The 27,174-nt window shown below is 40.4% G+C and overlaps 1 protein-coding gene across 4 annotated transcripts in view; it reads right to left on the bottom strand.

Moving 5' to 3' along the window:
- The window catches only part of LOC107383414 (disco-interacting protein 2 homolog C), a 219,517-nt gene that overhangs the window by 145,261 nt on the left and 47,082 nt on the right, over positions 1 to 27,174 (bottom strand). The window contains exon 1 of one of the 4 annotated variants that reach the window (XM_054743523.2): positions 7,112 to 7,249. The exons of the other annotated variants lie outside the window; for them this stretch is intronic. The gene's annotated coding sequence lies outside the window, so the exon portion shown is untranslated. Of the gene's footprint in view, positions 1 to 7,111; positions 7,250 to 27,174 lie in introns of those variants that run through there. 4 annotated transcript variants of the gene reach the window in all.

Raw genomic sequence — 27,174 nt, 5'->3', positions numbered from 1 at the left:
TTAAAGAGCAGATTGTAGAAGAAAGTAGTTGAGTGTGGAAAGTGGTCAATATGTCCTCCAGCAGTCTAAGCCTATAGCAGCATAACTACAGAGATAACTCTGGATAACCTAGCCTTTTAGATGGAGGCATGTTGGAGGCAGGGCAAGGGAGAGCCGTCTTTACCGACTGTGTTCTCCACCTTCCTCTACTCCCCCACTTGTCCAGATCTAGGCTAACATCAGATTTTAACCATAAGCCCTATCAAATAAAAATGTTTTAAGCTTAGTCTTAAAAGTAGACAAGGTGTGTGCCTCACGGACTAAGGCTGGGAGCTGGTTCCACAGGAGAGGAGCCTGATAGCTAAAAGATCTGCCTCCCATCCTACATTTTGATATTTTTTACATCTTTTAGACATAACATCCCATAAACAAAACATTGTGCTTTAACTTCAAAGAACAAAAAATATTACATGTTCCTAATGCTACGGTTATGAATGATAATGAATGATAGATGACCCGAACTTGTATAGCATCTTTCAGAATCATAGAACTCCAAAGCGCTTTACACTACAGTGTATCATTCACCCATTCACACACTGATAATGAGCTACAGTGTAGACAGAGAGGCAAGGCTGCAGATCATAGACGCCACCGGTCCCTCCAACCACCACCAGCAGGCAAGGAGGGTTAAGTGTCTTGCCCAAGGACACAACAGCAGCATTCTCCGGAAAGAGCCGGGATCAAACCTGCAACCTTCTGATTACTGGACAACCCACCTACCTCCTGAGCTACTGCTGTTCATTTATTTAAAAGCCATTAGCATTAAAATCCAATCAGAAACAAAGAGCCCTGAAACATGAGGATAGAATAACCCCTACGGCTAACTTCATGACAAAGCTGGAAGCAAATTTTAGCCTCAGGTTTAAAGAAAGCAGATCAAACTGGTGGAACAAAAACAAATAGTCAAACTTGTGTTGCTATTAAACAGGTTTATGATCCAACACTCCTCATCATTGGTCCTTTGATGTTGGGCTTTGAACCAAGTCCCGTTTAATCTGAACACAAACAGACTAATGAGCACAACCGTTAGATGGGAGGATAAACGTGCACCTGTCTGCAACAGGTCGGCGAGTTTTATTTATTCAACCTGCAGCCTTAGGTGTGTGTGTGTGTGTGTGTGTGTGTGTGTGTGTGTGTGTGTGTGTGTGTGTGTGTGTGTGTGTGTGTGTGTGTGTGTGTGTGTGTGTGTGTGTGTGTGTGTGTGTGTGTGTGTGTGTGTGTGAAAACAGGATGGAAAAATGTGAAGGGGAACTGAGAAGTCAGAATGCAGACATCCTGAGGAGTTTCAAACCACACACACACACACACACACACACACACACACACACACACACACACACACACACACACACACACACACACACACTTGCATATCAACACATTGGCATGTTACCAGAAGGAAAGAGGTGCTTACACACACAACATAAATCAACAGGAAGGGAAACCGACACACACACTGACCTAGTCTGTCTCAGAGCTGCTTTAGTGTAAAGTTAAATAACTGTAAAACAAATTTTGCAAATGGCCTACATATTCCATGATCCCAAGGGAAGACACTTCCTGTTGCTCAGATCATAATAAAACTATTCTAATAATAAATTAGGATCTAAATATATTTTGATCTACATGAATATTTAATCCTTTCCGTTTATGCATCTAATTAATCACTATATTTTTTATGTCATATTTATGCTTCTGTTGTTTGCTGATTAATGTCCTGGGGCCTCATTTATCAAGCTTGCTTACTCACAAAACAGGGTCGGAAAACTGCGTAAGCAACTTTCCACGCAAACTTTGGGATTTATGAAAGAAAACTTAGCGGAAAAATGTGCGCAACTTTAAGTTGACTAAGGACTTGGCTTACGCACATGTTGGACATGGAGAGCACCTGCAGTGCTGCTGCTGAGAAGGATACAATTATGAAATCCTGCAGCGTTACCACTTGTATTGCTTCATTTTCACACAGAACAAGACGCCCCACACATGCGCACGCATGCACGCACGCACACACACACACACACACACATTTCTGCCTGCTGGTAGTTAAATGTTTAAGCATCAGACAAATGAGCTCTTTAACACGTTTAAAAGAAAACAGACACACACACACACACAAATAGGTCCTATAAACATCAGCCTAAAGGGTGATCTGTCACTCTGAAGCTTCACTCTGTTATCTGAACATTTCATCTGCAGCCTAAAGATCTCCATCTCCTCTGTGAGTACTGCACTGTGCACTGTGCAGGCCTAATCTGTGCACTGTGCACGTGTAACCTGTGCATCGTGCACTGAGGTACATATCAGGTGTGAGCTGGTGCAGAACAGATAGTCATGGGAAGGTTCAATGATGGAATAATAACAGGAAAGAGCGGTGATATAACAAGTTATAATCTTGTATTCATGCAGCTACATTTTATTTACTGAACTTCAGCAAAAGGGAACTTTTATCATTTGTTCTTTGTTTTCTTTATGACACCAACAATCGATCTGCCTGTATCAACTGTCGCGTATTCTTGCTTGTTTGAACATAACCAGCCTGCAGCAGATTTGAATTCATTATTATTTTTGGCTTTCAATACAGTTCAGGTTTTACTGAAAACGCGTCAACAGCACAGAAGCTTCATCCGTACTGCCACCAATTACATTTAATACCTGGTGATTTTAGAAGTGTCAAATTAATTTTCCTTGGAGGGAAACGGTGATGAGGATTGAATTTTGTGTGCTGCAATTGACACCTGCTGAACTGTTTGTTGTTCCAGAGGCGGTTTTAGGTTTATTAATATCAGAGCTTAAAGAGAAGGTCTAGATATGACAGAAGAGGCCCCATCTGAAACAGGACCTGGAAGGTTTTAACCTCCGAGTCTCTGTCTGTAGCTCATGTTGTTCTTTGAGATCTGGGTTACCAGTAAGCCCGGAGCACCCAAAGCTGATTTCTGTACTATGTTACACGTCTGTTATGCTTCAACAAACCCCCTTTATGTTCCACAATAACAGAACAGATGTTGTTGTTCAACTTAGATGATCTAAAAAATGACATTTCACTCGCAGAACACACATTAGTGCAACGTGAAAACAGCAATGGTTGCAAATAAGCAACAAGAACACAGAAGCCCTCAAGTCAAATTTAACAAGAGACAATTAATCTGAAGGTGAAACATGAGGTGATCGTGTCGTTACCCATGCAGCTCCTGCCCTTTAAGAGCTTCAATCCACCAAACTGAACTTTAAATTAAAAAATATGTCTCCATTATGTTTTAATAAAACTGTTATATTAACTTTGGATTTGGCCACATTTCAGCCAAATCCAGACATATGAGCTGCAAATGAAAAGGTTAGCGAGGAGAGTTTGATTTACCATGAAATGAATCCCTGGTTCCCATAGTGTGACCTTTTTTCTCCCCCATCATCTGCAGCAACAAGATGCAGCAAAAATAGCGCTCACAAACACACACACACACACACACACACACACACACACACACACACACACACACACACACACACACACACACAGATACCTGCTCTGTTACACTGAGGGTTTGGGAGTTCCAGACAAAAACACCTGGCAGCAGCTGAACTTAGAAAAACACCTGAGTTTAACTCGCAGGGTTTCCCCCAACTCTTTAAGCCTGAAGGCCCGCCAGGCTTTGCTTGGCCACCCGCCAGGCTAAGCGTCATGCCCCGCCCCCCTCCCCGACCCTACCGTGTCCGCTGATACGAACGGCGCAATGAAACTAGAGCCCTCCATCAGCTGATACTGGTGAGAAACAGCAGCAGAACGTGTGCAGCCCCCCCACCCCCCACCCCTGCTCTCACAGATCCTTCCGAAAACAACAACACCCTCTGAAACAAAACCTGCTGACAGATCCTTCCCCTCCTCCTGCTGGGGAAACTGGTTCATCTCCACACCGGGGACCTCTCACCACTTTCTCCACACATCTCAGTCCTGCTCTCTGACAGCTTGACCTATTGTTGCTTCCTCGTCTGTCTTCTGTGCCTCTACCTTTCTGCTGCTGCTGCTGCTTTCATCCTCTGTTTGATCTCCTGAGTATCCCCTCTCTCAGCTTCTCGGTCTGACCCTAATATGCTACGGCCATTCTCCATGCTCATCCACATCACAGGCAAGATTGCGCTCACAAACCCTCCAGTACTCGGTATTATTGACAAGTCTTCAGATGTAAACGATTCTCGGTTTAACAAATTATCTGTTTAGGTAGGTAGAGAGGGGCTATTTTTTTCCATTTAGGTGGTCATGCCCCCCTCTGTTTACATTTTCCCTCCCAACATCAGCAGGAAGGGAACTGGAATAACATCTTTTATCAAACAATGCTCATGCAAAGAATTTTTTCTCTAATTCCAGGTAAACACAAACAGAACATTGAAATGAATCAAATAAAGTATCACAATTCCTTGTATCCATTCATGTAGCACTGAACATCTAAGGCCAGGTGGTGAATGTAATGGATGAAGAAGAGAAACCTCAGTGAAACTCTCCAGTTCCTTCTGCGAGATGCTCAAGGCGTTCCAGGGAGGACATATAATCCCTACAACAAGGTCTGGGCCTGACCTGGGCTCTCCCCCAGAAGGATGTGCTGGAAAAACCTCTAAAGGATGGAGACTAGGAGGCATCACACCTCTTCAGCTGATTCCTTCTGATGAGGAGGAGCAATAGCTCTGCTCCAAACAACCCACAGAAGATGGGGTCTGGACATCATCTCTGGATCTGTAGGAAGCTCATTTCAGCTGCTTTTACCTGGGAGCTGGAGGCAAATCCCAAACTCATGAGCATAGGTGGGGGTTGGACTACAGATGGGCCAGTAAAGCTGCGAGCCTGTGAGCTCAGCTCCTTAGCATAGCACTAGTGAACAAGACATTAAGATACTTGAACTAGGGCTGAAACGATTCCTCGAGTACCTCGAATAATTCGAGTACAAAAAAAGCCTCGAGTCAAATTCTCTGCCTCGAGGTTTCGTTTAATTCATGTTTAATTAATTCATGGCTTAGCAATCGCCCGGGGTCATGTTTTACCCGGACCGAAATAAGTGATGCACATACACACTGCACTGAATGCACACGCGAGTAGCGAATGTAAGGTGGACCCCGGTGGTGTGCGAAAAAGACAGTAAATGTCAAAGGTGTGGGACCATTTTTCACGTCGTAAGGCGGAAAACGTAGTCCAGTGTAAATACTGTAAAATGGATTTAGCCTATCACAACACCACATCCTCCATGCTGCAGCACCTGACCAAGAAACATCCACATGTAAATGTCACTTCTGCAAGCGGACTCGGAGGTCCGCTATACATTCTGCAGACACTGTGCGACTTTTTCGTTTGTAGCACTCAGTTTCAGCTCACACTGTGCATCTGGTAGCAACTCGTCGGACCTAAAAATGTGCTAAAAATAGCAGTTTTTACAACACATCAGACTTTTTATTGTGTTGTTATTGACGTCTGTTGTCCCTCGGGATTGCTGCAGGAGGACACAGGTATTTATGAGTGGCGGAGGAAAATGAAAGAAAGTAAATAAATGTTTTGTGATCAGTATAATTTGACATAACCACGGCAAACATGCTTTCTCTACAGTCCTTGTTATTGTGTGAGGAAAAAAGTGTAGAAATTAAAACGGACGTGTGTTAATAGGGAAACAGCTGGCGAGCCATGTTTGCGCACGCGCCGTGAGCGGTTCTGGTGCTGTTTGGGCCGCAGCCGCTCGCTGTGCTACTTCAACAGTTATCCTCCTAGTTTTTGTCTGGCTTGCAGGCTAGCAGATTCTCACACGAGGGGAAAACCGGCTCAGGTTGTATACTTATTTGTTGCACAGGCATTTGTTTACTGTGAAGTAAAGTTGAAGTGCTTAAGTTTTGAAAACTAATTTTGAACAAAACTTGAACAATAACTGGCAATTGCTTGTTCATTTTAAGAGGTCTTTCATATTTTATAACATGCTATTTGATATAATGGTTTACAAACAGAAAAGGGTCATTTATTAGAGTACTCGATTAATCGATAAAAGATTCGATAGAGTACTCGATTACAAGAATATTCGATAGCTGCAGCCCTAACTTGAACCCCTTCTTTTTTCAGTATCAACCAAAAACTAATGCATGCACCTCAAGGATTCGTCTGAATTTTGCCACATAGAAGTCATATCTGCTCAACAACCAGCATGCATGTGCATTCATTCATTTCTGACCAGAAACAAAAACAGTAAAAATCCAAATCAATCTCACTGAAAACTATAATTCAGCTTTTTTCTTTTTGCCCAAATGTTATTCATGATTTCAACGACCTTTTCCTATTTGAATCTAAAACACATTTTCCTCTTTACGACAAGAACATGGAGCACATGATGAAGCTTTTCCTTGTATCGTCAGAAACGTTGAACCAGTGTGACTTTAAACGTGACCTGACAGGTCCAGACTGCAGCTGAGGAAGTCCACTCTTGTGACATCAAGTGCTAGCTGGTATAAGACATCCCCCCTACCCACACCCACACCCACACACACACACACACACACACACACACACACACACACACACACACGACCTTTAAGAGCTCTTATCAGGGCCTGTGAGTTTGTGAACGTGTGGATAGGAAAGAGAAGCTGAAGGTGTGTGAGGCAGGAGGTGCTGTGTGTGTTTCTCCTATCTGGCCACATGCTGTCCAAATAACAGACATTATAGCTGTAACCTAATTCCACAGTGTCCCGCTGCAGCAGCTACTGCTCATCGCTGACATTAAAACCAGGATTTTACTGGACTGCTAAACAGATATTACACTTTTCTAATGTAATAATTTCTCATTTTAATGTTTTGTAATAAACCCTTCATTACTGAAATGCAACCACAAATAATTAGACATCAATTAAAACCCCAATAAAATATTTAAGGTAAGCATAAAAAGCAACAGAACACATTTAAAATGATTAAATGATAGTAAACAACGTTTAATGTTCTACACTTTCTGAATTTACTCATCAAAAAATGACACATTAATCTGTTAACTTTCTCTTTAAATGGACTGCGCTATAATAAAATCTGCAGACATATCGATGATATGAGTCTGTTTACCTGCGGTATAATCCACAAACAAGCACCTTGCTGGAGGTGTTTCTGTCAGCTCGTCGTCTCTCTCTGTCTGACCTCCAGACGGTCTGAGACACTGATGTCTCTGCTAAAGTCGACGGATGCAGATTGTGTCACATGAATAATGCTCCCAGGAAACACAGTTGCTTCGTCTCCATAATTCAGGGGAATGAATTAGAGCCGCTACATTATTTAACCCAGGCACAGTTGTAATGGCAGGTCTACCCCACTGATCCAAATCTGTCACTTCACCTCGCACCGCACTCAGGTTGACAGGGTCCTTCTGGCCAGACACACATGCATGGACACACACACACACACACACACACACACACACACACACACATACATGCACACACACACGTGTGCACGCACACACACACACACACACACATGCATGCATGCACACACCCGCAGACACCCACATGCAAGCACATGCGCACGCACACACACACATACATACCCGTGCGAGCGCGCACACACGCAGGCACACGCTTGCATGCACACACACATGCCATGCACACAAAAACACAGGGCCGGCATGTTTATAAACACTTGGGTGCAAGAAATGTTCAGTAACTGAAAAAAATACTGCACTGCACACACACAACATAAAGTAACCGTTTGTTTACGAACTAACAGCAGATATGGGGAAATCCTATTATATACTTTATTCTTCAATATAATTATGACCACTGCATTATGCTGCTAATCACACAGCCACACAGGTAACACCAAAATTAGTCTTGGGAAAATACTGTAAATGTGTTTTTGTTTGGATGCTTCCAGTCAGCCAACTGTCAGGAATGACCAGGAGCGTTCCGATGAAACAAGGTAAAAAACGTAAATCAACAAGCTGTAAAAGGTAAACAGACAGTTAGGCATCTCTAGCTCAGACTGGTAGTAAAGTTCATGCTAATCAAAAGTTTACTGCAGAACACAAAAAAAAATCTGCGTTTGTAGACAAGGTAAACTAAAATTAAATCTAAATGATAAATCTGTGTATAATCACTGCCTGTGGATAACCAGCACACTAGGTCCATAACAAATGCAAAGACAACTTAAACTAGCTTAAAGTCCTTTAGACACTGGAATGATAACAGCTGCTAGAATTATACTCTAAAATAAACCATGAATTTATAATTTCCTCCAGAAGCTACTCCTCTCAGTCCTGCCTCCATCCCAACTCTTCACACAAGACCGGCTTAATCAGTACTTTCCAAGCATCATTTTAAAACACAAACGAGTTTGTATTTTGAAGATGGCGGCCAGCAGGCGTCAGAGCATAGGGACTCCTCATCTCCTAATCAGCACAGGTCTCAACTGACCCGATGGGATTTACAATGCCCCAGATTACCCCAGAAAACGTCACCCGGAGCTGGTTGGTTCCACTCCTCCTCACAGGAATCACTTCCCACCTTGGAGCTTTGAAGTCGGCCAGAGCGGTGAGAATGTTGACCTTGGAGCACGTTATGAATGAGGATATTTGATAAATGGACTGTGAATGTTGAATGTAGACTCTGTTTATCTTTTAGCTTGGAGCTAAAGAGCACTTCCCTTCAGCTTGCTGGAGGATGATAATGTGTTACAGGATCTCAGTCAACCATAAAAGATGTTTCTTTGGCCTTTCCTGTGTTTAGATTGGCTAAATATACACTTTCCCCTGTTCACTTGCTCAGTTCTTCTCCCTATCCATTTCCTTTGCCCTGTTTTCTTATTTCTGTCGTATTAAGCTCTGACCATCTGGATTTCGTCCGTTTACTCCTTGCCCACCTTCCTCACAGTTTCCTAACCTGATTCACCCTCATGCTGAAGCTTTTTTATTGCCTATTTCTTTTTCTTTTCCTCCATCCTCCCTTCAGTGTGGATTGTGGCCATTTATGGGCAGCTCACTCTGGGCCAAAACTCCCTCAGGCAGATCAACACAGACACAACTTTTGCCTGGATTTAAGGTGGAATGGAGCACTGTCACCAAATGGATCGTTTACACAATCTTTTCCATGAAAACATGAAGAGTAAAAGGTTGGCAAAACAACAGATACCAACTGTGATCTGATCCTGTCTGCCATCCAGTCAACGATGACCTGGTTTTGGTTTTGTTATCCTAAATAAACCTTTTAACATCTTAAACCAGCAGAAAGTTCATATTGAAATAAATAGAATAAATTCCTAAAAGACTACCACGAAGGAAGGAAACAGTTTTCCATGCATCAGGTGACAGGAAGCTATAAACAGTGTCCAGTTTAAGCCACAATCCTGTGTTTCCATGGTGTGTGTGTGTGTGTGTGTGTGTGTGTGTGTGTGTGTGTGTGTGTGTGTGTGTGTGTGTGTGTGTGTGTGTGTGTGTGTGTGTCAGCATTTATGCTGTACAAGTGCTGATCAGCTGAGAGAATTTTAGGCATCACTGAGGCTGGATTAGACCGGCTGAAGACCTGCCTCTGAAATTATTAGACATTTTTAGTAAAACTTCCCTAAATTAAATTGCTTCATGCGGCACTTTAGCAGGTTGTTTATTACACAGGCGACTCATGTGAGGCATATGATGAGATTGGAAACGGGTTTATTATCAGCAAATTGCACAGTCTGATTCCAGTTCTTTCTTGTTTTTCACCATTTAGCTGCCAATCCCTCTCAAAGTTTCCTCACACTTCTGTCTCATGGAAACTAATTTGACAAGCAATGGAAACTGGTTAAAGACTCACAATTTTCTAAACATTACAACATTGAGGTCCTGCAACACGAATTATGAAATATTGTACTGTCATGCCACTGCTCCAGCTAGGCCCAGTTTCCCCAGCAACCACAACCAGCTCATCACCTACCTCATCCAGACCACCTGTCTCACATTAACTTATCAGCTCCACCAGCTAACCCTCTCTATATAACATAAGGAAGAACACCAAGCTGGAGCCAGATTATTGAACGCATTCGCTAGTAGATTGTCCAGCATTCTAAACCCTGCCTACATCTCAAGATCCTGACCTCGCTTCTGAACCTCGACCTTGCCACCTGCCTGCTCCCTGACTGGATTATTCTCATAGTTTCTGATCTTCATGACTCCTGACCTTGGTTCTGTTACATGGACTCTGCCTCTGGATTACCCCTCCTGACCAAGCCTTCTGCTACTGCCCTTCCTACAGACTGGTAACACTCCCCTGTGTGTTCCCTAATAAAGACTTTAAAGCATCTTACTGTGTCTGGCGTTTTCACGGGTCCTCCAGTCCAGGCTGTTACATGTACAAAGAATTTCATGTGAAAATAATTTTATAAACCTGTACAGCATCATAAAATCCACATGTTCAAGTTAATTATTTATTCTAGATGGGATCCTGTTGCCATCTGCAGCAGACATGGATTGGGGGAAGCTCCAGCCCGTTTTACCTGGCTGGAACTAAATAATAACAGCGTGTAATGTATGGAAACCTAAAAGTTCTAAATTAGCATTTGCATTAAATGTTTAAATATTTTTTAGATTACAACTGTTTTAGGATGCTTGGTCTTGGCTGCCTGACTAGCACAAAACTCTGTTTCTCCTAATTGAGGCCGCTCAAACAGCTAAATACAACACGTGAAACATTAATTAACCCAGTCACTTCATGCGTGTTTACAACACAGTGGACTGTGGAAAAGGGCAGCTGTTAAGGGCAGAAAATAGCATGTTCATAATGCTACATTACCATTTTCTAACCATTCTATAAACTTTTTCTCATAATTAAGACCATTTTAATGCAGAAACAGCCTTTTTCTTTACTTGATCTGAACAAAAACATCTAATTTTATAAATTACTAACAAACTCATGATGGTTTTTGTAGCCGGTTTGTTCTGGCTTTATTCTATTCTTATATTAGCAAAATAAAACTTATAATTCCTGATTAGCATACTTCTGCAGCTCTACAGGACTAATACCATCAAAGCAGCTCCAATAAAAGCTGAACACAAGCGGACCAATGGTAATTAAGCCTAATGTCTACCTGCTGCCTCGCTAAGCACTGCTGACACTCCCTGAGGTGGGCCAATACTTCATTATAGCTTAAGTAAAAAGAATCAATAGCAGCAAGCAGAGCAGCCTCTGTCAGGCATCAATCAGTGCTGAAGAGCAGGGAAGTCTGAAGATCTAGAAGAAAAAAACCCAACTGCAAAGCTTCAGAAAGCTGCAGAGCTGATAGGAGCCATGTGCAGCTGGCAGGGGTTTTGATGACGTTAGGAAAAGCAGAGCGTCGTTGCAGGTTGACAGACCCAGGATCAGAAAAGTGATGCTCAGGGCCTAAACCTTGGAAAGGATGACGATAAGATTATAAATCAGGCATCAGGATATCGATGAGGCTGAAGCAAAAAGAGGACGGGAGCTGAATGCTGATATAATGATAACATGCAGTAAAATGTTGTCAACTCCATGCGACTAAAGTTCTGTTCTCCTGCAATAATGAGTCCAATAGCAACCAACAGAAGGAAATCTGACTCAATAAACTGTTCAGTTTCAAAGAAAACAGAAGCTATGCACCTGCGTCTCCTGTTTGTTTTTATGGTCGCACCGTTTTAAGTAAAACACTGGGCACAGACCTGTGAAATTTGAATTTCCTCATGAGGGACCGGGATCACTGAAGCAGCTTTTAGTAATATAGTAGGTAAAACCAAATGTAACAGGGAAAAAGGAGGAAAAATAATCCAGGAAAGTCTAGGTTATTCAGGCGTGTCACACACAAAATGAGAAAACAAAAACAGCACCTGAACACTTCTTCAGTACGGAAATAACCAACCTACGAAACTTTTTGAAAGCTTTTTTCTGGTTTTTAATCAAACAAATCAAGCTTTTCTTTGTAATAAAATGTTAACTACATGAACCTTTCTGAAGGTTTCATGAACAACTAAAGAAATATTGGACATTAACAAGTTTTATAACTGCATCTTTAATAGTAAACCTAATTACTTGATATATTCAGAGTTAAAGCATCAAAGCACAAATAGTAAGTGGTAAATACGGTGTTGAGATACGGAAACAAAGACCTGATCTGAGGACACCTTCAGCCTCCAGGTTTAATGCACTAAGGAAAAACAAAAGATAAATAAAGAGTTCAGAAACTTTATTCAGCAGAAAAACTCTGTTTTTCCTTTTATTTTTTACATTAAACAATAAAAGCAGAACTCAGTTAGTGCTGATCTGAAACATTAATCTCATTAAAACCTCTCTGAGCTCTGTTTGCTCTACTAGTCAGGATTTGGGCCTTTGTTGTCTTTTCGCTTTTCTGTTTTGCATAATACTGTCACCAGGCTCAGAAATGCCAGATATGGTCATCAACTTTTTGGATTGAATATTTTATTTCAGTTTCACTTTTTTCCTTAATTCTGTTTTCCATTTTTCATCCTGGTCATTTAGGAAACAGACTTGTGATTTAGCTCTAGAGATGGAGGTGTTGAACCACAGGAAAACAGCCTATTATAGTAAAAAGAAAAAAAAAACATCCCATTCAAATGATATAACAAGAAATAAATATGAAGGTAAGTGATTCATCTAATCCAAACCTAAGAAATATTGTTTTTCTTACTTTTCAACACAAAGCAGAAATCTGAAGAAACAGAACCGATCCACATCAGCTGCTCACTCAGCAGAACCCTCAGCATGAAAACAGGTTTTATTATCAACTCATGAACTGGGCCACTCCCTGCCTATTGTTGGTAACAAAACATCAATGTTTGCAGATGACGCTGCCTTTTCACTCAGGGGTTCAACCATCTCACTGCCACAGAACATAATCCACCTAAATAGTTCCCTTCCTGATGTCTTTGTAAAATAAAAGCCAAATGAATTATGGGTCCGACTACTGAGGGAGAAATTTTCTGAGATGATTGATGTAAAACTGATCTTGAATTATTGGACTTACTTGTGTTTAATTCATGTGGTCAATATGACATATGTGTGTTTTTATGTAGGGAAAACCTCACTGGACCTCTTAAATTTCAAAAGTACCAATAACCTGAAGCTCTTTCACACCTATAGCTAATCTAGATTAACACCAGGTCAGACCTTTTGTCTCCAAGGGGAGAACTGTACTGGTGGAAATCCAATTAATGCAATGAAATAGTAGTTTTGGACAAAACATGGCCACACTGCTCTGCCCACGAAACCATTATAAAGATACTGAATTTATAATTATAACAATTATTTTCAATATTTGAAAAGCATTTGTGATGAATCCTTAAATCAAATAGGATTAAACGTTCCTCAAGAGACGAGGTTTTTTGCCAGTTATTTGGGACTCTAAAACATCAGGTAATGTGTGAATAATTAAGCTTCTTTTTCAAAATTACATGAATAATCATCTTTTTATAGAGCCTAGATTTCCTCAGAGATGATTGGGTGGTGATCCTCAGCAGGTCATAAACCAGCGAGAGATGGCTGATCTGCAATGGAAAAATGAACCATTTCTTCATCACTAGAGTATACTTGGCACTAGAGTGCACAAGTCCAAAGATAGGCTTGCAGCTCTGCTTTGGAATCTGATGGAAAATACTTCAGATTGTTGAGGTTTTATGTAAATATTTTAAAAAATCACAAAGAAGAGAGACTCAAATGAAAGTGGGTGTTTCTGTTAATGTAAGGGTGGATGTCTTTAGGCTCTTCAGTCAGATTTATTTATGACTCAGAAGGTCATTATGAAACAATCATTGATAGATCTTTCTAACGGTAAAAACAGTTTATGATAAACTGACTCTTTCACAGAGTAAACACTGAGTTGTTGGGAACAACTTTAAAAGTGCTAGGGTCCATCTATAATCCTGGAGCAGAGGTCGGCAACCTGTTCCCATCAAAGAGCCATTATTACCCGTTTCCCACAGTAAAGAAAACACTGGGAGCCACAGCAGCTGCGGCGTTGTGGGCGGGGCCTTCCCTCAGACAGCAGAGAGCTGCTTTAACCGATCACAACAGGTGACAGCAGCCAGTACCGATCGCTCGTCTACGTCAGAGTTATCTTTCATAAGAAGATAATCAATAAAATGATTTATATAAAATGGATCCAGAAGTTGTAGCCCGTCTCTGCCTACAATATTTTGATATTTTTCACCCTGTTGGTGGTTTTACTGAGCAGGTGCCACTTTTGTCATACGTTTCTTTTTAAAACATGTTTAGACTGTTCAGAATACAAATCCAGGCTCTGTCACTTTTGATTGTTGTAATTAAACTTTGTAGGTGGGGAAGGTCAGAAAAGGATCTGATCAGTTTGTTTTTCCCTCATTTACAGTGACGGAGATAACAGCGCAGTCCGCCTGGCTCTGGTGTTAATCAAGTTAAATTATATCTCTTTGCAACAATTTTCACAAGAAAACAAAACAGTTAAAAGCAGGGCTTGTGTTGACTGGATAGTTCCCATATTTGACCGTTTATTTTGACGGAGAAAGAATAGAAAGAATTACCCCGACGCATGCAGACGAACTGACATTTTATTCGTTACACACATCACAGATGTAGCTAAATCACCCAAGAAAAGATTCCCATCTGAACATCTGAGATGGACACTGCTCAGCGCAGCTCACTGTCAGCGTGTAGTACATAAGGTGCACAGCGAGCTGAAGATGTGGAGAGGGGCTTGGAGCGCGTCGCAGAACCAGAGCGCATGCAGGAAGATTCCTCCGACTGAAGCGAGTGCTTTCCAAACCCGGTCTCTCAGAGAGACTTGTCACTTAGAAAATGTTCCCTGATTATGAAACTTTGGCTGAATAGTGCTTGTTCCTGTCTCCAATGTGGCGACACATCCAGGAGCCGTCTGAGGAGAATCCCAGAATCTCACATCCTCTTCAGCTCAGAAAGCGCCTATGATTACGCACAAGCGTGACACGTCAACCCAATCTCACAGTAAGACCGGGTTGGACCTGTTCAGGTTTACGCAGACAATCTTTACATTTAGAATTTGCATACAGATATAAAATTAATGCAGTAAAATATTAAGAATTTTATTTAAATATCCATTCATTATTTTACAAGCACAGAGAGCCGCATCAGATGGATGGAAGAGCCGCATGCGGCTCCAGAGCCGCGGGTTGCCGACCCCTGTCCTGTATGGAGCTAGGATTGGGACAATATTCAGCGTAACTTGTACCAAGTTTTGTAACTTCGAACATGTTTCATCACATGTAACTTTTAATTTGTAACTTGTAACTTTAGTTTTCTAACTTGTAATTCTCAATTCGTACTTGTATTTCTTGTTTTGTAACAGGAACATTGTATTTTGTACATGTATTTTTTATTTTGTAAAATCAAACTTTTACTTTGTACATTTACTACTCATTTTGTAACATCAAACATTCATTCAGAAACATGAAACTTTCATTTTGTAATTAGCAGACTTCCAAATTGAAAAAATCACGGTAGAAGTTTGAAATCAAAACTCTCAAAACACACATTCTACAGCTACAAACCTCAAATCTACAGTGTTACGGATCTTTTTGTCTCGATTCTAGCGTCAGTGGGAGGAATTTGGGTGGAACCAATGAGAGCACGAGACTTAGCTACCAATCACGTTTCTCGAATTCCTGTCCAATCATTGGAAGAGGAGGGCAGGGTTCTGTCAGAGCTGTATAAAGAGAGTTACGACACTCTTTGTACTCGCCGACTCGCGGTCACGTGGTTCATGGAGCTCTCAGTTCCAAACATCCCAGCGCCATAAGTCAGTTTGAACTGAGTATGGTGGGACAAATCACAAAAATGTAATATAATCACATTTCCCCTGGCGATTTGTGGTAATTATTGAATAATATTATATATCATATTATATATTGTGTCATAACTCCTTCACAAAGTAGCCTATTAATATTTTTCCGAGCATTTGTAGGAAGACAAACACCTGTGACTGTTCTACAGGAATACGACAGTCCTAACACACTGTAGAACACATTTAGACCACATACAATATTATAATATATTATAGCAATACATTTGATGTAGTAATGCAACGCACTGCTCTAATATAAGCATATTTAATAACTTTAAGTCCTACAAGAAGCCCTAAACTCGAGTTGTAATATCAAAGTCAAAGTCGTTTTTATTGTCATTTCTACCACATGTGGCGGAGCAACGGGCGGACTATGTCCATATTTTGTATATTTCGATGATAATAACACATATTACTATTTTTCCTATTCTTTAAGTGTATGTGCTTAGAAAGACTGACTAAACCTGACCACCATCCCTCATAACATAGTTAAATTTAAAGTCCCTTAGTCATCATCACACACTGGTGAAATTCACCTCTGCATTTGACTCATCCCCATGGAGGGGAGCGGTGAGATGCAGCGGTGGCTGCACTTAGAAACTATTTAGTGGTTTAACCCCCCAATCCAACCCCTTAAACCGGAGTATAAAGAGGGAAGGGAAGGTAGCTTTATTTATAGAGCACTTCAAACACAGAGGCAGTTCAATGTGCTTTACAATTATCAGGACATGATATGAAAACACATAAAAACACAAATTAAAATACACACAAATGAAATTACAGTTTAGAGCTAAAGGAGAAGACAAAGTTACATCGCAGATTACAGTGGAGACTACGCATGATAAGAAACAATTCATGTAAAGGCTGGTGAGCACATGAGGGTTTTTAGTTTTGTTTTAAACAACACTAGGGTTGGGGCAGATCTGAGGTCATGGGGAAGCTGATTCCATATGTAAGCAGCATGGTAACTAAATGCATCTCCACCATGTTTGGTTCTGACCCGAGGTTCTACCAGCTGATTGTTTCCATGGGATCTCAGAGCCCTATTGGGTGTATATACAGGAATGGCCATGCCATTGAGTGATTTATAAACTAGTAGGAGCACTTTGAAGTCTATTCTGTAGTTTACTGGTAACCAGTGTAGAGATCTAAGAACAGGAGTGATGTGCTCCATTCTCATTGTTCTTGTTAAGACTCTAGCAGCAGCATTCTGAACAAGCTGCAGTTGCTTCACATTTGTTGCTTCACAGCTTTTTTGGGAAGACCAGTTAGGAGACCATTGCAGTAGTCCAGTCGACTAGAAATAAAAGCATGAATAAGTTTCTCTAAGACTGGTCTGGACGTGAGACCTCCGACTCTTGATAGAGGGGAGGCATTGGGTCCCATTTTGAAAGTATGACCCAACCAAGAATCAAACGCAGATTTCCTAGTCTCAGGGTGGACACTCTACCACTAGGCCACTGAGCTAGGGAACAGAATATGAGTCAGATACTCATATGGGAGGAGGAGGGACACTTTTTGACACAACACCAGTCTCACTCAGCCATTTGTATTTAAAATGTTCACTCTGTTTAATCTGTTTAGTCATGCCTCCATTATTACCCATATGTGAAACTTGTGTCTGTTATGTGTTCCACATTAATGGTCCAGGCGCCGCACTACAATTTAAAGATCCACCTTCTCCATTCCTCAGCATTGTGTTTTTACCAATAAAATAACCATTTTTGAACATTTTCAAATATATTCAGAAGGGTTTATTTTCGCAAGCATCAAAAGACAGATTCTACCCCCCACCTTGAGTTCAGTTAAGGCTTAATAAATCACTCCCAATGAAATGTCATGGCCAATAAACCTCCTCACAAGCGGTTTCAGATCAATCATAACGCTGTCTGAGGCAGCATTAATTAAAAATACACGTTAGTAGGGAATGATCAACACTCTGGGTCACCATGTAGGCAGTATAGCACGCCAAGGCCGCTGGAGAGAGAACTGGTGCTCAGCTAATTAAGATACACTGATATGCATGTTTCCTTTGAGCAAGAAAAATCAACTAAGTGCAAAAATACTGCTATGAAATATTCCTTAAGCTCCACTTGCTTATCTCACACAGCCTATGAGGCTTAATAACAGTTGATGTAGATGGGAAATGCACAAATCTCATTGTTTTCCACCATGCTAATGTGCTTCTGTAGCCTTACACAGGCACACACAATCTGTTAAGTTTCATGTCAAAGTTTGTGAGTAATGACTCAGATTTAAATAATTAAGACTACATTCAAAGAGATAAACAAAACTATTTAAAGTATTATTTGGCTTTGAAAAGAATTGAACATCCATCACCACGTTGGTGATTTAGAACCTTTTTTCTTTAGTATTTTTGGTCATGAACTCTGCTGATGTTAATCGGTGCCTGCAGTCTCGGGACAGTTATCTAACTCAAATAACTAGTTGTGTCAAATAGTTGAGATTTAAAAAGTGACTACAATTATAATAATGTGTTTTTACATTTTTGAGCAGTCAAACTCAGTTTTTATTGAATTATTTATTAACTAACAGCATAATTATTGTTTAAAAGGAAAACTCATCTATGACGGTTACAGCTGTCGTGCCAAATTCAATCAACTTTAGAAGAAAATTAAGCATTTTTGGTGAGAAAGTCAGCCATACACTCACACTAGATAACCAAAATAAATGAGTAAAAGGGTGAATTTGTAAAATACAGACTAATGGCTTGTGTGGTCATCCAGTCTTAAGCTGTTTATGTGAACATTTAAAACAACATATTTTATATTTATAATGTTACACAGATAACCTGCCTATGCAGACAGAGAAAAGAGAATCTCTATCAGAATTACTAAAGTCAATATGACGCTCCTTTGAGTATTATTAAAATAATATATGGAAAAAAGCTCACAGTAGGCAAGCCATGGCTCTGTCATCTCTCTGGCTTTGCAGAGATTCAGCCAAATATGTACACAAGCAAAAACACACACATAAACAGTCACAATGTCACCATGCCAACGGACAACTGCTGCTCTCTGCAGCGCACACATGGTCGGGTGCAGAGAGACAAGCGTGTCAGCAGAAGGCGAGAACAGAACCTCATCTTTTCGTTCTGACGCCGAAGTCCAACAGCCTTGTTTAGAACTGGATTTTACTCACTTGAACTGGTGCAGAAGAGATGCAACTGATTTACAGACTAATCAGCAGGATTTTTAAATGACAAACACAATAAATGCCAGTCATTTTGCTCTGATTTGTATTTTTCTAACCGCATTTAAATTAAACTCAGAACAGTAAAGTTAGTGTTCTTTTTAAGTGGACTTTATTGTGTTTGAGTCCCTAAAGTGAAATTCTTAGCTGTTTGTTTCTTAGCAGTTTGTCAGGTCTTGGCTGCAGGATGTTTTGCTGCGAGGCTGCTGGGGGAACAGAGACCTGGCTTTGATGGGTTGTTAAGTCACATGTTGCAGTCCCTGCCAGTGTTCAGAGTCATCGCCAAAACCCTGCAGCTTCTCATCGTGTTGAGCCTAGGAACAGTCAGGCTTCCTGCCCCATGAATCTGCCGTGTGCTTTTATTCCTTTCTGTAGATTAGTTTGACCAAGTGAGAGAAGAGCTACCCCGACTCATCTGACCTACCCTAAAGAAAAACTCATCAACAAGATTTTACTGGGCCAATAACACAGCTGTGTCCATTTAGGACGTTAGATTGTCCCAACAGATTTCAAATGTGTGTTTAGGAAAAATCCTCAACATCTCTGTATATCTCTGAGACAGGTTTGGTTTTAATATCGTCTAAATATCATTTAAAATCTAAAGATCAAAATCCAAATTGTTAAAAGATAAATAATAAAGTGTTTATAATGAGAAAAGAAGGTGGCTTAGAACCAAACCTTGAGGTACTCCACAATTAATAGAAACAGTAACAGAACATTTTTTCTGCCTGGTTTGGCAAAATCACATAAATACAGAAAATCAACTGTACTGCATTGCTGTGTAAGGTTGGGTGATATATAAAAAATTCTCCAAATGATATTCGTCAGTCCAAAAAATTACAACAGGCAATGTTTTCACACACTGCACAGAGCGCTCCACCAATCAATCATTCTTAGAAGAAAGAATTACAACACAAAAGAACAACAAAAACACAACAAAAACAAATTTAAGTATAAAAACATTTTAAAAAATGGTTAAAATGTTTCAAATGAGAAAAATTTTAAATTTTGATTTAAAAAAAATGTAAAGAGAGAGAGAGAGAGAAAATGAATAGGAAAGAGGGAAATCTGTGGATCCGACGAAAGGCAGAATAAGAGCAGACTAAAGAGAAGGTGGTGATGAACATCACACAAAAGCCAGCTTGAACATGTGAGTTTTTAGCTGCTTTTTGTAATAATAGAGGGAAGTACGTCTGAGCTGTCAGCCAATAGCTGATGATTTTACCCCAGCTGATGGGAGGCAAGTCTTCACTTATTGGTTCAAGATATCCGTCTAAAGCTTGAAGCTACATGAGGATGCTAATGGAGGCTATGAAGACACATCTGAGGGAAATTTTGAATGTTTTTCACAAAATTTATGTTGGATTGTGAATGTAAAATGAGTTTTGGACTTTGAGTACTTTATTGGTCTTCTGGATGTAAAAAGTCCATTCTTGTAGGAGATGGCACTTAGTCCAATCACCCAACCTTATTGCTGAGTCACACCAGGGTGAAGATAAAAGGTACAAACTTTGAGCCTATGTGTCTGCTATGGGTGCATAAAGGAAAAGCAGTTAAGACTTAATTATTTACTTTTATATGCGATGTTTCATAAAAGTTAACACTGACCTGTTTGTATTCATTAGTTTGATTCAATCCTAAAACCTATAAAAAATAATTCAGGTATTTTATGAATGCAAATGCGTCCCCTCAGAGGTTTCTGTACAGTGCTGAGCTGAGGTGTGTGGCCACTGATATCAGAGAGGAGGAATGCCATGTGTGATTACAGAGTCACCCTCACGCTTCTATTAATAACACCACATTTAGCTTCAGTGTGCGTGTGTGTGTGTTCTTTACACTGTGCACGCAGCCATGTGAGGTCTTGCAGCTGAACCAGAAAAAGAGATAGACAAACCACTCCTGAACTAAACAAACCACTGAGCAAGGCATCAAACCATAAAGTCCTGACACTTCACTGAGTTTTGTGTTTACCTGAACATGTGATCAGTTTGAGTTCTGGGAGTCCAGGTGTTTTTTCCACTCAACAAGGCTGTATCCCCTGCTGAAATCTGCAGTCACCCACAACGCAGCAGCGATGTGACCTGATTCACCTCTGCTCACCAAATGCAAAATCTGAGCATGATGTGGCAATCCTCACTCCTTCAACCTCATCTTCCTGTTAGGTTAACAGGGCTATGGTCCTAAACTAAAAACCCTCAGAGCTCAGTCACAGCAGCTCTATGATCGTCCAGCATGGCCAGGGCCAGATTATCATTGCAGGGGCCCCTGGGCACAATGTGCTGTCTCCTTCCTCCTCTTGTCTCCTGTTTCCTTCCTCCTCTTGTCTCCTGTTTCCTTCCTCCTCTTTTTGTCTCCTGTTTCCTTCCTCCTCTTTTTGTCTCCTCTTGTTGGTCTCCTCTCTTGCCTTCAGAAAAACTGCTTTCTGGCCTTTCTATTAGTAAATTCAGTTACAATGTCATCAAAGTCCAGATTCCTGACAAGCTGAGATTCAATAGCCATCAGTGAGTGTGCACTGAGGCACTGTTGAGTTAGTGTTGTTCTCAGTTCATTTTGTATTCTTGCCATTTTTTATTCTTTGTGAAAATCGTACCCTTTCACAATTTGTAACTGGTAGAGTTAGAAAAATCCGCAGGGCCACAAACACATTAGGGAAAATGGACTGTAGACTATTTTTTAGCCCGAAAACGATCCTGGTACTGCTTACATTAAATTATCTATGTGGACTCTCTGGATTATTTTGAGCAGAGAGGTGCAAAGCTCTGATCGTTGATGCGCTCCAGACAGATGCGTCCTGAGCATGGCTGCAGTAACATTATCAAACTGTCGCCACCTCAAAAACAAATTTAACACGCGATCGTTCATGTCAGCTCATATCCTTTCATGCTTTCGGTCTTTTATTTGTGTCTGATGCTGCGGAGCGAGCGCGTCACCTGTTTCATCCTCCGGTGACTTCACCGCACCGGTGTGGCCGGCGCGCAGTGCGTACTCCGCTGTTTTTGCGGTCGGTAGATCTTTTAGAACTGCAATTCAAAGGTAACTCATGAGGTGAATATATATGAAGCCAGGTAGCAGTTTTTCTTCAGGATTGAGAAGAAATGCAGGAAGATAATAAACAGACAGGACAGAAAAATAGTCAAATACAAATCAAAATCGTTTTTGTACATGGTAGCAACAAACTGACACCACTGAAGGTAATCAGAAGCGAGGAACAGAAAATGAAATGATTCTTTCAATGTTTAGATCAGCAGGAACTCTGAGAGGCTGCAGGCGCATCAGTGAGTTTGCGGCCGCTGCGCTGGGGGAGGGAGGAGAGGGCTGACGCAGGCAGTAATGATGCAAAAACTACCGTTGTTAAAAGAAATGTGTGTTAACTTAGAAAATGTGGGCGCAAATTTAATTACTTGTTAACTTTTTTCTCCATCGTTAAGACTGCTGCACAAAAAAAATTTTTTTTTTAAAAGACTGCTGCTCTCGTGGGCCCCGTTGTGGCTGTGGGCCCCTGGGCCTGTGCCCAGTTTGCCCATATTATAATCCTGCCTTGAGCATGGCCTTAAACATGGCATTCATGGCCTCTCTGTAGCTCAAACAGATGGTGGCATTTCCACCAAAAGCTGAGCAGGTGGAAAGCAGCTGAGTCTGTAAACACACAAATGAGATGGATCCGGGTATTAAAGGAGTGTGAGGGGGGTTAATCAAAGCTCATTAAGTAATAATAAAGAAAATTATGTAAGTGTAACAGACAAGCACCATCAGCATCGCAGAAGAGACTTGAAAAGTTGCAAGGATGTGACAAGAAGTGTTGACTCTGCACAACATCAACATCTTTTGTAAGGTTGAGGAAGTGGAACATTAATGAGCTAAATACACTGAGGAGTTCTGCTAAACACACTCACTGCTACAACAGTGTTATCTGATCCTGATTTAGTTGCATTGCAGTAAAAACAAAGACCTAAAATCACAAGGTTAAAAAAGGCAAACCACCAAACCAACAAGCTCGTTTTCTATTAAACTTTTTCATCTCAAACTGGTGAAAGAAATAGAAAAATTCCATTGACATTTGTACAGTAATATATAAATCAGTGATGCAGCTACAAATATCACTGATCAGTTCTAGATGGAAAAAATTATAAACAGTTACCATCTTACCAGTGTGTGAATGTGTGTGTGAATGGGTGAATGACTGATTGTGTTGTAAAGCGCCTTGGGGGGGTTCCAGGACTCTAGAAGGCGCTATTTCAAATACAGGCCATTTACCATTTAGATAGCCTTACTCAGCGCTCTTTACTTGATGAAACCAAATAAATGCCTCACACAGCTAGATCAACCACCACTAAGACTAAAGTCTGTTACTCTGATCTTAAAGCGGCTCATGTCTCCAGAACAATTCATATCTCATCCTTTTCTAAAGCTCTGCAACCTTTGCATTGCTTGGATAATTGGAATTCTGTATGTTTTCTAACATAAAACTCCCCTGCTGCAGTAAAATGCAGCACTTCGAAGTGATCAAAGCAGGATTTTACTACAATTTCTGCCAAAAAAAATTTACTTCTAAAATGTTTGAACACAGACAGACAATTAATCCATCCACAATGGGTAACTATGCAAAAACATACTTAAGCATCATGTTGAGATTTAACACAATGCTGTAGTATTTTGGATGTGATCCTACTAAAGAACAGAACGTTATACCAAATTACCCACCAACAAAATCTGCTAATTCTGAAATGATGAAACAACACAAATAGGGCTGCAACAACGAATCGATAAATTCGATGAAAATCGATTACTAAAAGCGTTGGCAACGAATTGCGTCATCGATTCGTTGTGTTGCACAACTCTTCCAAAAGCCCCCCCCCCCCCCCCCCCCGCCCACTATTTGGAAATAGTGATTAATTTTGATTAATTCACAGCCTATGTTTAATTACATTTAAAAATTTGTTGTTTGACATCCCCAATTATAATAAATGTCTACAGATGAGATCAAACAAAACAGATGAGATTTGCCCTTAAAGAGCAAGTCACCCCCAAATAAACTTTTTTTTGCTGATAAACTAAATAAACGAGTGTCTAATCGTGCTGCAGACACGTGTCGTCAATAATTTGGCACTTCAGTGCATCTTAGTTAAAATTGAAATATTCCGCCTAAAACTGGCAGTGTTGTGCCATTGTCAGGTAAAAACTCTGCACTGTATTTTCATTTAAATCTGCCACCGCTATTGGCTAAGAAGTATTCTATGATGTAAACTGGTACATTATGATGTCACAATGCTGTCGTGAGCCTGAGTGTGTGTGTATTTGTTAGCGGCTCCGCCCTCTCGGTCTGCCAGGCAACAGCATGTGTTGCATTTTTCAAACATGAAGTGGGAGTGGAGTTAGACTCTGGTAGGGGTTGACTTGCTCTTTAAGCTGTTTAACTTGGACCAAGCATTTTAGGTCACAGATAGGTGTAGCTTAGGGTCTCTGTCTATACACCTTATAAGACAATTTAGGTGATGGCATGTTGTTTTTCTGCTATTGAACTGTTTTCTAATAATGTGTTTAATAAAGTGAAGGAAGGAGAGAAATAACGTTTCCCTAGCAGTTTTTAAAAATGTCCCCATGTAATCCGATTAATCGATAAATCGTGTCGAGACCCCATCCGATTCATCGATTATCCAAATAATCGTTTGTTGCAGCCCTAAACACAAATCTGACCCATGATGACATCAGAGTTTGTGTTCAACAATGCATCGCTGAAGAGGAAAAAGCAGAAGAGAGATCCATCATTTATGATAATTACCACATTAATATGATAGGATTGTATCGTTCTCTCTTCCAAAATTTCTACTTTCATTTATCGCTGCTGCAGATGTATTCATTTATCTATTTCTACTAAACTTGGCTTCAGACATCACCGTCAGCATTCAGGATGAAAGAATCCACACAGACAAAAAAAAAATTCTGCTGAACCAGACGACCTTTGACCTCTGCACTGATCGGACTATCTGCTGGTCTAATTGCCCAGATTTGCCAATTCATTGATGTGATTAACCCAGATGTAGAAGCAGAAGCTCTTGACCCAGATCACTCCATTAAAGTGATTCAGCTAATCCTCCTTAAAAAGTGGTTTAGGTCTAAGTGTGTGTGTGTGTGTGTGTGTGTGTGTGTGTGTGTGTGTGTGTGTGTGTGTGTGTGTGTGTGTGTATTTTACTATAAAAAATAACAGCTGACACTTTCACTTTAATATCTTAATAATGTCAACAAAGTAAGAGTTTTCAGATTTTACTTCTGCTACAGCAGAAGAAAAAGCATCTAAAATAAAACTATGAGCCACGTTAACTTTTTTATTTTACTTTCTACTTTTCAAAATTAAGTTTTAAAGTTGTGCGTCACTGAAAAACAAGTTTTTAGTGATAATTTCTGATTCTAATGGGTCATTCTGAGTGTTTCATGCAGGCTGAACATGAAAATAGTCTCCTACACCCATCTCCTGCATCAGCTTCAGGTAGCAATCAGCAGAGATTGACTCAGCTAGTACAAGCTAACCATTAGCATCATCAACTACACCACACAGCAGAACTCCTCCAGGCTTGTGTTATTTATGGAGATAAAACATCAACGTTGCAGGGCAAACAGAGTCAGTGGTAGAGTTGTGTTGCTGTTAGCCAACCAGAGGAGAGATGTCCAAAGAAGGGGTTTCATGTGAATTTACAAAAATAAGATTTAACTGCTGGGATTTAATTAAAATCTGCATTATTTAAATACATTTTAACCTGAAATGCTTTTTGCTACAGGTCTGAAAAGGCATAGCTTTGAATGATAAAATAAAGGTTAAATACCCAATAAAAATATTGTCCTGTCTAAAAAATTAAAACTAATAAGTCAGAGCTTAGTCTGAATGAATAAAACAAATGCGAGTGGGTGAAAACTTTGACCCAGTCAGAGTTTAGACTTTTATTCCCTCAACAGGAGCAGCAGAGAACCTTTTTACTTCCAGCTGTAAGTTATTTTGGATCAGATCTTCAGATGGAAGGCTGAAATATGCATGAATCACATCCAAGCCCACGATCCCTGTCCTCTCCTCCTCCTGAATACTTCATCATGAAGGTAAAACAACATTCCCAAAGAAACATGTTCCCATAAAGTTTAACATCAACAACAATTTATAGCCAAACAACATCAATTATACAAAACAGCAAATGTTTTACAAGGAGTCTAACTTTGATTCATTTCTATGGGAATTCAATCACAGAACAGAGGCAAATAAAAAAACAGCAGCTGATTTATTAAAATCCTAAATAACATGAAATAAGTGATCTGTGGAGGCTCAAGCACCTAAACTCTGATGTAGCACAACAGACACCAAGTGTGTTACTATAAAATTACTACATAATTCAAACCCAGCACTAATTTGGTGATGTGTGGTTATTAAAATTAAAATAAACTTTCTTTTTTAACAGAACTCATAGACACACGAGATTTAACACTCAGAGGTGCAATAAGTCACCTATAAGTGGCACATAGGGGTCGTGAGAAACGGGCAAGCAGCAGTTAGCTCGGTGGCTAAATAACCCTATAACAGCTGGTCACACACACACACACACACACACACACACACACACACACACACACACACACACACACACACACACACACACACACACACACACACACACACACACACACACACACACACACACACACACACACACACTTTCCTAAAGAGCAGCAGTGTGCATGCTAATCTACACTAGTGGACACAACCCTAGGTACAATATGGGATTTTCCCTTTTCCCTGTCTAAGTTTCATCAGCATTTCTGTTCATTTTCTCTAAAAGGACCTTGGATGATGGAAAGCACAGAAACCTGAATAAAAGTGGGAGAGGAAATGTGCAGCATCGTAAAACGACAGGATAGACGGCTGCCAAAGATTTTCCCCAGGTCTGTTTTAGCATCAAACTAAAGCAACATTTACTTCTCTTTGTCTTTTTTAAATGAACCACAGCAGATATAAAACCATCAGTACATAAAACGTTTAGGTACTTTTATAGTTGATTTATAGCTGCTGTATGAATAATATATAATAATAATACTCATGCATCATTTCAGCAGAAATACACGGATGGAAAAAAGCTTTTAGCTCGAGGAAA

Source organism: Nothobranchius furzeri, chromosome 11 (assembly GCF_043380555.1).
Source record: "Nothobranchius furzeri strain GRZ-AD chromosome 11, NfurGRZ-RIMD1, whole genome shotgun sequence".
Taxonomy (NCBI): domain Eukaryota; kingdom Metazoa; phylum Chordata; class Actinopteri; order Cyprinodontiformes; family Nothobranchiidae; genus Nothobranchius; species Nothobranchius furzeri.
The sequence above is the reverse complement of the archived record's forward strand: the minus strand, read 5'-3'. Positions and strand labels throughout refer to the sequence as shown.